A 13,382-nucleotide genomic window follows, 5' to 3' on the forward strand; every position below is an offset into this window, starting at 1 on the left:
GCCACCCAGGAACCCCTCAATTGACTTATTTAAATAATGATTGGTGACATATCTTTTTCCTCTTTTTTTCTACTGTTTTTTAATTTTTCCTTTGAGCTAAGTGGGATTCGATGGCTGATGTTTTTCTTTTTCTATATATTTTTTGGAGTATAAGAAGTAGGAAAAAATATTTAGAAGGTACAAAAATGTGTGAACAAAAGATATTTTAAAAATCACCTGGAATGTCACAGCTAAAAGAAAAACCACTATAAATATTTGGTATCTATTGTATTTCTTTTTCCTTTTTTCTCCTTTTTCCTTTTTCTACATGTTCCTATATGCACAAGCGCACAAAATTATGTCATAAAATTTACTTTGTCTACTTTTAACTTTATACTGTGATGACTTTTGTATGTCATTTTCTTCAAACATATGTTCTATGTCTAAATAATATTCAACTTTTTGTAATGAACATTATCAGTTTCATATTTTTCACAAAGAAGAATATTTAAGCTATTTCTTTTCTTCATGAAAACAGTACAGTGAATTTTATAGTACATAAAATTCTGATATCTTCTCTGAATGTTCCCTTAGGATAATTTCCCAAAGTTGAATTGCCAAGTTAAAATGTACATATTTTAAAATGTTTAATTTATATCGCTAAATTTTCTTCTGAAATGTCATAATATTTTATATAAATGCTTAACAAAAATTGTAGAATATAAAAACACACGTTTTATCAAATCCTTCACAATAATGAGTACCATAATTCTTTACAAATGTTGCAATTTACTATGCAAAAATGCTATTACATAGTTTCATTTTTTCTTATTTTTTTGATTCTGGGGGCAGTTAAATTTTATGAATTTAATTTTTTTTCTCTGAGATTTGACTATTTAGATCATATAACCATTTTTATTGGTCTCTTGCTCTCTAGTCTTTCTAAATAGATAGTGCTCTTTATATAGTCAAGTTATTTAAGCTGAGATTTTAATATATGTGAAATTATTTCCCTGACTGTCTCTCTAATTTTACTATGTACAATCATTATCGATACATAGGCTATTTTAATTTTTGTTATATACAATCTATTAATTTTTATGGTTTTCAAATTTACTTTAATGTTTGCATTTTAAAATCTATTGTGAAATATTTTATTACTGTTCAACTAGCATGTTTGACATTTTAGTTAGCTTCTGTATCCATCTGACATTTTATTGTGTATCAACAGATAAGAGATTCACTGTTGTGTTTTGAATATTTCATCCCTTTCTCAAGATTTTGAAATTTAAACTGTCTGAGATTCTCTTGTATTTTCCTGTTCACCTAGTGTTCTGCTGATACCTCAGTTTTAAATTTTGTTCTTCGAGAATCTGTTTTTGAGGATAACAGTAGGATCACAGCATCTCCAAGAAGTATATAAATAGAAATACTGCAGACAAGACTGTATATAGCCTATCGTATATGTACTACATACAATACTATATAACAAGATTAAAATCATCCAGGTTGAGTTTGTGAAAAGGTAACCTGTGGAATGGGAGAAAATATTTGCAAATCATATATCTGATAAGGGATTAATATCAAAAATACATAAAGAACTCATACAACTCGATGTCAAAAACAAAAACAAACCTAAAAAAGCCAATGTAATTTACAAACGGCAGAGGAACTGAATGGACATATTTCTCGGAAGGCATCCTAAGGGCTAACAGGTACGGGGAAAAGTGCTCAACATCACTAATTACCAGAGAAATGCAAATAAGAGCCACAATGAGATATCATCGCCCACCTGATACAATGTCTTTATCAAAAAGACAGAAAATAACAAATGGTGAGGATGAGAAAAGGGAAAGCTTGCACACTCTGGGTGGGAATGTAAATTGGGGCACCTTCTAACAAAAACGGTATGAAGGTTTCTCAAAAAATTAAAAATAGAACTACCATATGTTTTAGAAATTCAACTTCTGGATATTTACCTGAAGGAAATGAAATCATTTTCTTGAGACGATATCGGCACTCCCACCTTTACTGCCACATTAACTGCAACATCCAAGACATGGAAACAACCAAAGAGTCTGTCAGTGGATGAACGAAGAAGAGGCGGTGTTAATATATAATGGAATGTTGTTCAGTCATAAAAAAGAAGGAAATCCGACCATTTGTGACAACATGGATGGATCTCGAGGGCATTATGCCAAGTGAAATAAGTCAGAGAGATAAAAACAAAGACTGTTTGGTTTCATGTATATGTGGAATCTAAAAAAAAAAAAAAAAAAGGTGAACTCATATATACAAAAACAGAGTGATGGTTGCCAGAGGCACGGGCTGGGAGTGGGAGAAATGAGTGAAGGTGGTAAAAGGTAAAAACTTCCAGTTACAAGATATTTAAGTCCTGGCAGTGTAAAGTACAGAATGGTGACTATGGTTAGTGATATTCTATTGCATATTTGAAAGTTGGTAAGAGTAGGTCTTAAAATGTTTTATTACAGGAGAAAAGAACTTGTAACTATGTGTGCTGATAGATGTTAACTAAACTTACTATGGTAATCATTTCTCAGTCTATACATATATCAAATCACTATGTTGTACACTTAAAGTGAATTCAATGTCATATATTAATTATATACCAATAAAATAAAATAAATAACAGATTCTTAAAAGTATAAGTTGAACATCTTGGTAGCCTTACACAAAGTGTACCACTCCCTGCCTCTCAATACTCTCTGTCTTTATCTTCCCAGCTTCAATTTCCTCCTTCTCTATTCTTCCAACAGCAGGTCCTGTAAATGTTGGATTTCCCAGGAAAGCATTTCTGATTTTTATCTCAATTTATTCTCTCTTACTAAGCAGTCCGTCATCCACTCTCACAGTTTCAAATGCCATCTGTGTGAAAAACTCCCAATGTTATATTTCTAACATAAATCTCTCCACTGAACTATAAAATCATGAATAGTGGCTTTAAAATATGTTCACAAATTATTTGCTAGCCCTCCACTCAAGAGGCAAAGCTTAACCTTCCTTCTCCATGAGTGTGGGCAGGATTTGGTAACTCGTTTCTAGCAAATGGAATATGGCAGAAGTGATCATGTGGGACTTCTGAGACTATGTAGAGGTATTGCAGCTTCCTCCTTGCATTCTCTAGTATCACTCATTCTAGGAGAAGCCAGCTGCTGTGTCATGAAGACACTTAAGCAGACCTGTGGAGACGTTTATTTGGGGAGGAATTATGGCCTTCTCCAAACAGCCAGCAAGGAACTGAGGCTTCTGCCAAAAGCCATGTGCATAAGCCATCTTGGAGTCAAATCTCCAGCCTCACTGAAGCGTTCAGCTCTGGCTGAAACCTTACCTGCAACCTCATGAGAGATCCTGGGCCGTAAACTGTTCCCAATTTCCTTACCCAGGAAACTGCACGAGAAGTTGTTTTATGCTGCTAAATGCTGGATTAATGTGTTGTACAGCAATAGATTGCTAATATAGATTTGCTGCTAAGTTTCACAGTAATTTGTTATGCAGCAAGAGATAAATAACATACATGTATTGAGCCACCTACCTGACATCTTCACCTGCACTGAAATATCTCTCAGACTCATTTCAAAATTAACACACCGAAAGCTAAACTCTTGGTTCTCGCTCAAATCTGTTCTGCCTCAAGTCTTTTTGCGACTTAGTACACGGCACCTTCATCTACTTGCTTTAGCTCCCTAAAAACAATCCTTGGCATATCCCCATTCTGATACCACAATCTATCACCAAATTCTATTGGTTACAATTCTTAAATGAACATTGAATCCATCTACAACTCTTCATGTCTCAATCATGACCCTGTCCAAGCTACTGTTACATCTTAATTGGAGTCCACTAACCCAAGGGCAATGAACTAACATTGTCTCATTTCTGTTTTTATTCCTTTCTAGTCTGTAAGTGATAGCCAGATTGACATGAACTTTGGAATAATTAAATTAATTTGGTTTACAAAGCTCTGAATCATCTGACTCCTATGTACACCAAGCCTTATGGTGTTCTCCCTGCCTCTCAAAATGCTCCAGTCACACTGGCCTTTCCTGCCCCAGGATATTTGCTCAGGCTGCCATGTCTGCCTACATTACTTACTCTTCATTCCATTCTCAACCTGCATAATTACTCTGGATATATTAGGTCCAATTTTAAACATTTTTTTGTGACAGCAGACTTCTGGACTTTCCCATCTTTTCAAGGCATCCTGTTTTTCCTAGCACCCTAGTACTTATCTCAGTTTGAATACATATTGATTTGTATAAGTCCAAGAGGGCAAGAAATGTCTACCTTGATTGTCGTAGTATACCTAGTTCCCAATACAGGTTGTCAAAATTATTGAATGAATTTATTTAATGAGTTCATTAAGAAAAAAAAATTTTGGGGCGCCTGGGTGGCACAGTCGGTTAAGTGTCCGACTTCAGCCAGGTCACGATCTCGTGGTCGGTGAGTTCGAGACCTGCGTCAGGCTCTGCGCTGATGGCTCAGAGTTTGGAGGCTGTTTCCGATTCTGTGTCTCCCTCTCTCTCTGCCCCTCCCCCGTTCATGCTCTGTCTCTCTCTGTCCCAAAAATAAATAAACGTTGAAAAAAAATTTAAAAAAAAGAAAAAAAAATTTAAGTTTGTGATGACTTAGACCAGTATGGTTGCAATGAAGTAATTAAGAAGTGGTAAGATACCTTATATATTCTAAAGGTAGAGATGAGAGGTTATCCTTATAGATTGTTTCAGGTATGAGAGAAAGAAAAGAATCATGGGTATATCAAATATCTTTGGTCTGAACAATTGGAAGAATGGTGTTGTAATTGACTGAGATGTGGAAACCTGTAGGAGGGGTCTGTGTGTGTGTGTGTGTGTGTGTGTGTGTGTGTGTGTAGAACAGGAGTCCTTTTGAATACATAAAATTTGGCCTTTTAGACCCCCTTCATGAGGCTGTTGAATACAGAGTTGGTTATCACATTTGGGATTTAGAGAAAGCTCAAAGTATAAATTTAGGAGTTTGAAGACACAGATGTTTTCTAAAACCATGAGACCTTAGGACAACACCAAAGGAGTAAGTATAAAGAGTGAAAAAAGAAAAGGAACAAGGATCAGATTCCAAATAACCAAAGAGCATGAACAACATTTTCAGGGGACTTTTCTGTAAAGGAGAGGAGAGAAATGTTGTAGAAGTTATATGGAAAAGCGAACATGAGAGAGAGATTTTTAAAAAGATGGATGTAATAACAGGGTATTTGAAAATGGAATGCCTTTCTTTACCCACATGCCATGGAAAATTGTCTTGACTGCATTTAATTATACATCTGAGTTTCTTAATTTTCACCTCATGAATATATTTTTTGAAAGAATGTATTGGCAGTGGAAACTTCACTTAGATTTTTTCTCTTTGTCCTCATAACTTCATCTGTGGATGGCTTTGTTAATATTCATATATTATTATGTGGCTACTGAGTGTTGTAAGGTAAAAAAGAAAAAAGGGTTTTTACTTCTGTTTAGAAGATGTTTTTAACATTACATTGACAGTGTTATAGATTTATACACTTTATTTTTTTTCCAGTTAATTACAGTGTCTCTTTGCAAACTATTTACTTAATACTGATGGTGTTACTGCTTTAATGGGGAGAAAAACATGTCATGGTAGCCATGGTAACGATTAAATTGTGAACAATGTATGCAACTCAATTTCAATGTTCAACCTGAATGTTATTGACATTTTTCTTTATATTTTACCTTTATTTATTAATATAATTTAATTTAATTTAATTTAATTTAATTTTTACATGTTTATTTATTTTTGAGAGAGAGAGAGCGTGAGCAGGGGGTGGGGAACAGAGAGAGAGAGGGACAGATGATCCAAAGCAGCCTATATGCTGACAGCAGAGAGCCTGATGCAGGACTGAAACTCACAAGCCATGAGATCAGGAACTGAGCTAAAGTTGAACACTCAACTGACTGAGCCACCTAGGCACCCCTGTATTTTACCTTTTAAAAAATACTAAGTCAGAGGGATGCTCTGTCAGTTAAGTGACTCAGTCAGTTAAGCGACTGATTCTTGGTTTCAGCTCAGGTCATGATCTCACAGCTATGTGGGTTTGAGCCCACACTGCATTTTGCTGGCAGCTGGAAGCCTGTTTGGATTCTCCCTGTCTCCTCTCTCTCTGCCCCTACCCCACTCGTGCTGTCTCTGTCTTTCTCATAATAAATAAATAAACAAAAAATACTAAATTAGAATGTTACTGTATATATAGAATTATAGTAAATGTAACATATGAAAAGTAGACTTATATAGGTGTATTTTGTTGGTGACTCAAATATCATTACTGGTGTTGTCGGTAATGAAATTTTCTAAAATGGTAACATTTATTTTATTTTGAATAAAGCAAGATGCAGTTCCCACATGATTTATACTATAGTTGCACTTAGGAAAAATTGATTGATATAAAAATAGTTTGCATGTAATATTCAGTCCATTAAAACCATGCAAAAAACTTATTTTGTGTTACATGTAAAATCTATTTAGATTCTAGTCTCAGATAAATAAAAACACATTATTCAAACTATGCTAATTTCAGAAGGGACAGTTTTTTTTTCTCTGTGTAAAACTGATATTTGGGTTGTAGAATATCTAACACCACTGCCTACTATACACTGAATTAAACTAACGAACACCAGTCATTGTGTCAACAACCTTTACAAATTTCCAAAATACCCCTTTAATATGAACCACTCCCGAACCACGGACTCGTTCTTTGTCCTCTTCAATCAATTCTCTCAAATCATCTTGAGTCATCATGTAAAGGGGCAACTCCCATTAATTGACAACCTACCTAAAATATATTCATGTTATCCTATTCTTAAGAGAAAGATTTAACTCTTCTGAACTGGTCTGGATGCTGTCGCCTTTCATGCTTATTTCCCCTAGCTGTATTTGTCCTATTTCCAAATTTTATATTTTACAAGCAAATTTCTACCATGGAGACTTTGCACATGCTTTTTCTTCTGCTTGGGATTCCCTCTGTTCCTCCTTTCTTGTAGCCAACCCCTACTTAGGTTCGCTTTTGATTTAATTATTATTTCCTCTGGAAAGGGTTTATACACTCAGCGATTTGGTAATCTCTATAATTTATATCCTGTCATAATTCCATGCTCCTTTTCTTTATAGCACTGTTCACTATGTTATGTCTTTATACGAGGCACTGATTTCTATTTCACGACAGGCTTGTAATGACCATTCGGGTCTTGCCATACTATCCAACACGTTGTCATTTCTTAATAAATACGTTCAGTAAGTTACAAAATTAGTGAAGACAGAACCTAACAGTTGAAAGAACTGGTTCATAAAAGAAACCAAAAGTTTCTTCAGTAATAAGGAGATGGAAAAAGTCATTTCAGATGTAGAAAAGATTATATGTGGAGGCGTATAAATCAAGACATCTTGGCACAAGCACAAATAATGCAATATAGCCGGACTGCTAACGAAGGGATTTAAGGATTGAAAACGTTTACAGGTTCATAATCAGAAACCAATGATGACTTTCAAACAGGGTAATGATAAGATTATATTAGAAGTCAGAAGGATTATTCTGCCTGTAATAAATGAATTGAAACATGGCATGTCTAGATAGAGAAATGATTTACTTCTCAATTAACATAGTCTAAGAGAGTAAATTGGGGTCCGGGCTAAAGGAACTTCTACTGATCTGTGTTTGGGTGACGTAGCCCATAGGATGATTTTGTTTTCTTCAAGTTGAATTGTACTTTCAGTTCGTCTCCTTCTATGTCTTATAAGAGACAAATGCTTACATTCTTTAGAAAAAGATCATATAAGTAGAACAATTTATTATTGAATTATAAACTCAATTTTAAGTTTCATATTTGTATGAAAGACTTCTAATAGGATCCTAACTGGCACAAAAGAAAAGCAATCAAATTATCTTTAACTGAAGCATATAAACTGGAAATGAAGGCTACACCACAGGATCCTGTTCCATGCAGCATATAAAAAAGGTATTTAAGAGGAAATTAAATTGAAGTATATTCAGTATAATGTTAATTGATATAGAAAATGTCAATTCAAGTTGCTCATAATAGTTAGAGATGAGCAAATGATTCAAAGTAATTCGGGCTATGAAGATATTGATCACTCCATTTTTTTTCACTCCAATTCACTTTACACTGTGTCCTTGGGAATGCAGTAAAATAATAATAATAAAAAAGTAATTTAAAACATAGCTAATCAAGCCTTTATTTTAGATGTTCTGGATTTCTTCTGACCTTATTAGAAAGAAATATACTTATCATAACCTTTGAAAAGTTTACAGAGGTACCACTGTCAATTCTGCAAAAATAGATAATGGTTTTTACACACTAATCCGCACTTAATGTTTTTTGTGCTTTCCCTTGATGGAAATCATAACATGTAGTGCAAACAATAAATGAAAAGAAAGGTATACATTATGTAAATATTTATTGTATATTAAATCTAAATTATAGTCCTCAAGTTTCACCTGAATGCTAACATATTCGTTTGGCTGAATATTTCTTATGGAAGCCCAACATACTATTCAAGGTACTGACAAAAATAGATAAAACAACAGCTAGAGGAAATGAACACAAGGGTTTTTTTTTAGTAAAGTTAAAGAGAAAAAACAATGATTAGTTTGCCTTACTCTTCAGTAAAGCTACAGCAACTGACCCATGAGAGCAGCATGTAGAATGCATGAGAAAAAAACCAAAAACTTTATTGTTGAAAGTTGGACACTCTTTGCTACTGCAGAGCAAACTAATACACCTAGTGAGAAATTGCATGAAGGTAGGAAGCAGAGATATGTTTCAGGCAGAAGAAAAAGAATATATGACACCCTGGAAATATGAGACCTTCAATATCTGAGGAACAAAAGGCAATTAGGATACATACAAAATAGTATAAGAGGTGTTTAGGATTATGGAGAATTAAAGAGCCAGATTTAAATATTAAAATGCCAGTTAGAGAATTTTCTAGAAAGAGGACATGCCTGATGCCAGACGGGCTATTATAAACTAGATGGGAGATAATGGACTTGAAGTAGAACAGGAGCAATCAAAATAGAGAAAAATGTACAGATTTAAGAGAGTTTAGCATTTAGAAATTACATTATTTGGTATTTGAGTTGAAATGAGTCGAAGAGAGAAAGACATGTCTGAAGCCCAGATTTCCGTTAGGTAAAGGATACCATCTATGAAAAGGGTGGGGGGTGCCTGGATAGCTCAGTCGGTTAAGCATCAGACTCTTGGTCAGCCTAGGTCATGATCTCACTTGTTGGGCTCTGCGCTGACAGTGAGGAGCCTGCTTGGGACTGTCTCTCTCTCTCTCTCTCTCTCTCTCTCTCTCTCTCTCTCTCTCTCCCTTTTTCTCTGCCCCTCCCAACACCCCCCCAATTAAAAAAAAAACTTAATTTTTTTTAAATAATAAAAAATAAATTTTAAAAGGAGGGGTAAATACAAGACCAACATTGGGGATTGGAGAGTAAAGTTGTTAAGTTCAGTTTGGGATGGGCTAGTTGTGTACTATATGCACAGTGAAATGTTATGTTTTATGTGTGGTCAGAAACTCAAGAGGACTTTGTAGAGTAGAAACACCTAGTCAGAAGCTATCAGCCCATCAACATTAGCAGAAGTGGATGCAGTTTGCTAGAGAGAGTGGTGTATGGATGAAAAGAAGGTTAAGGACATGGTTCTTGTAGTGCCAGCAGTTAATAAAAGGGCAGAGGGAAACATTCTGTGAAGAAAACAAAGAATCCCTGAACTTTCAGGGTAAAATGAGGAAATTATAGTATAGTGGTAGCTAAGTCAGTATTGAAGCAGACAGTATGTTCAGTACACACAGATGCTCCTGAAATATCAAGAGTAAAAGGAATCATAAGATGGTCATTGCTTTTTGTTACAAGTTTTATAAAAGTAACGTGGAGAAAATATAATGAGTGAATGGGTAGGAAATAAAGATTAGGGACCAGTGATTTTACCAAAATTTTCAATACATTTGACTTTATTTATTTTATTTTTAATTTTTTTTCAATGTTTTTTATTTATTTTTGGGACAGAGAGAGACAGAGCATGAACGGGGGAGGGGCAGAGAGAGAGGGAGACACAGAATCGGAAACAGGCTCCAGGCTCCGAGCCATCAGCCCAGAGCCTGACGCGGGGCTCGAACTCACGGACCGCGAGATCGTGACCTGGCTGAAGTCGGACGCTCAACCGACTGCGCCACCCAGGCGCCCCGATCAATACATTTGACTTTAAAGAGAAGCTGAATAATAGGATAAGACAAAAGTGATTTGGAGCCAAGGGATTGTAGTGTTTTGCCACTGCTGTTCTGGAAATGACCTGATACTAAGGGAACGAGCAAGAAGAGACTAATTGACCAGTTAAAGATGCAAAAGGCAATGAGAGAACCTAAAGCTTACCAAGGAAACCAAGGGGATGCCATGCAAGGTGCAGAGAAAGGGGCTTGGATTGTATGAGTGGAACTGGAATAAGGAAAATAATTTCTCTAGGGGAATCAGAGGTGTGCTGAAAGGCTATGTAAAGTAAAGTGTCATTAAGGGAGAGTGAGGGGTATGACCAAGGTCTTAAAGTTTCCCTCAGCCTGACCAAGATTTAGACATATATATTTTTTGACCCTGACCTCCCTATTCTGAGATGATTTACTTTAGAAACCTTTACCTCATAAATACTCTCCATGTCCCTTTGAGATGTAAGTTTCTTCCCAGCTTCTTGAAAGTTTTACTAGAGGAATGTCTTTTTCATGAACATGGGAGCCTTCACTTTGAAATATAATCATCAAGGGAGATATCACCTCTGGATATCATCCAGAGTCTGAAAGAGAACAGGAGCCTTTCACTTCATGCCAGTGAGCAAACTCGGGTGGCCCAATCATATTGACTAATGTCCCCCCTAAGGTCCTCCAGTGTTTTTCCTTTAGCTCACCGCAGTTAAATGCACTCTCTCTCCTAAAGCAACAAAGTGAGTATTGGATCTTTGAATTGTAGGAATTTCTGCCAGTGGACGGAACAATTGAGTAACATTGCTGGAAAGAAAGAAAGTTGGCCCCAGTGTAAAATCCTATGATTTTATCTTACATCCATTTGTTATTTCCAAGGTCCTTCATGTCTCCTTAAACATGTGTTGTTTAGCTGTGCTTTGTTTTGTTTTTGATAACTATAAAATATGTTTTATGACTCAAGCCCTTTGCCTCTAACAAGTCAACTTTGCTTTTTGAAGTTTCAGTTCCTGTCCTAATCCTTTAACAGAAAGGATCATTTTGTTCAAGTTTAGCAATATCACTTGGTACTCAGTACATTGCTATCTTTCAGTCATATTTCCTCTTTTATCTGTCTAAAGTAGGAAATATTCTTGCATTTTTTACCATTGCTGGGATTTACCTAAATGTCTGCTTGATTTTTTTCTTCTTTTATAATGTTGTGGCACTTTAAGTGGACATAGATGTGTATTTTTGGGTAAACTCAATTGTCCTGATGGTAGTGTTATTGTTATTACTGTTGTTTATGTTTTGCTTCTTTGTTGTCTGTGATGTAGTAGCCAATGGAGGTGGGGAGAAATTATTTCTGAAATCTGGTGAACTGGAAGAACTCAACTTGTCACCGGATGGTATTGTTATAATAGTTCAGTGAAACTCTGTCATATTTGCTCATATGGAATAATTGGAGGGTGTGGATGAGCAGTGTGTAGTTTGGTTATAAGCCGTGGGGCTATTCTTAACAGTCTTAGTGAATTTTATAACCAAGATTGGCTTTGTTGCCGGGACAGTGACAGTTTCCTACGGGCAGGATTTGCAAGTCCAGATTTTCAAATGGAAGGCCCCACATAAGTCTAAGAAATAAACACTATCCCATAATCAGCCCACACATGCAAATGTCACATGTGATCGAAAAGTTCAAGCACAGAAAAGTAGAACCTCTAAGCAAGGTGGAATTTTTAAACCTACAATCTTCTCAGAATAGCCAGTTTGGTCAAAATTTCTCCAGGAGCTGGGCCATTTATATAATTTTCAGGGCTCAGGGCAAAATACAAATGATGGGCTCCTTGTTAATAATGTGGGGCAAAAAGCGGCATGAAAGGTATTGAAATGTGAAGTAAACTCTTTCTGCAATCTCTAAACTTACCATGTTGTTTTTTATTTGCCAAAAAATTCTGTTGAAAGTAAAAAAAAATAAAATTTTGCTTATTATGATGACATTTGCTATTCATTATTATATGGTACATTGCCAGTTTTAACTGCAAATACAGTAAAACCTTGGGTGGCGAGTAACTTGTTCTGTGAGTATTCCTTAAGATGAGCAAACATTTCTAATAAATTTTAACTCTATAAACGAGCGATATTTTGCAATATGAGCAGTATGTGATGCTGAAGGTCACACAACTAAGCCAGTGGTTCTTCTCTCTCTCTGCAGGATTATGGGTGATCATTTCCAATGCTTGGATGCTTGGTCTCAGTCCATGGTGTTTGGCAGAAATTAGTGACTTTTCACAACATTGAAAGGTGCCCACAATTGGCACTAGTGTATTTTTTGTCACTTTAGAGGACCTATGGACAGTCCTTTGCTTTTCCATACAAGAGTAAGCTTAGGAATGCTTTACTTAATTCTAGGTCAGGCTGCCTGCAGATATAGACCCTTTCCTCTGCTGCCTTATTGCCAGTTACATTAAATACAGCTTATGACAAGTTTATTAATGCTGTACTGTAGTCAACATCTGTGTGAGTGTATACAGTGGCCCCCACACAGAAAAGGGTTGAAAAGAAAGGTGGTAAGAAGAAGGAGATGATTACAGTGGAAGTTAAGAAGAAAACCATTGAGAAGTACAGACGAGGTATGCAAGTGGCCAAAATTGCAAGATTTTATAAGACTGCATCAACCATCTGTACAATATTAAAGAAGAAAGAAGAAGTAAGGGGGCTAGATGCAGCAAAAGGAGTCATGAGAATATCAAAGTAATGGCCACATGTTCTGGAAGATGTAGAAAAGTTGCTTCTGGTTTGTATAAACAAGAAGCAACTAGCAGGTGATACTGTGCCTGAGAGCTTTATCTATGAGAAGGCAAAGGCCTTGTACACTGACCTCATAAGTAAACTGCCAGGAACATCAACAGAAAAATAGAGAAGTCTTCAAGGCAAGCAGGGGATTATTTGATAACTTTAACAAGAGAAATGGGGGCGCCTGGGTGGCGCAGTCGGTTAAGCGTCTGACTTCAGCCAGGTCACGATCTCGCGGTCCGTGAGTTCGAGCCCCGCATCGGGCTCTGGGCTGATGGCTCAGAGCCTGGAGCCTGTTTCCGATTCTGTGTCTCCCTCTCTCTCTGCCCCTCCCCCGTTCATGCTCTGTCTCTCTCTGT

The sequence above is a fragment of the Felis catus genome, chromosome A1 (genome assembly GCF_018350175.1).
Source record: "Felis catus isolate Fca126 chromosome A1, F.catus_Fca126_mat1.0, whole genome shotgun sequence".
Lineage (NCBI taxonomy): Eukaryota > Metazoa > Chordata > Mammalia > Carnivora > Felidae > Felis > Felis catus.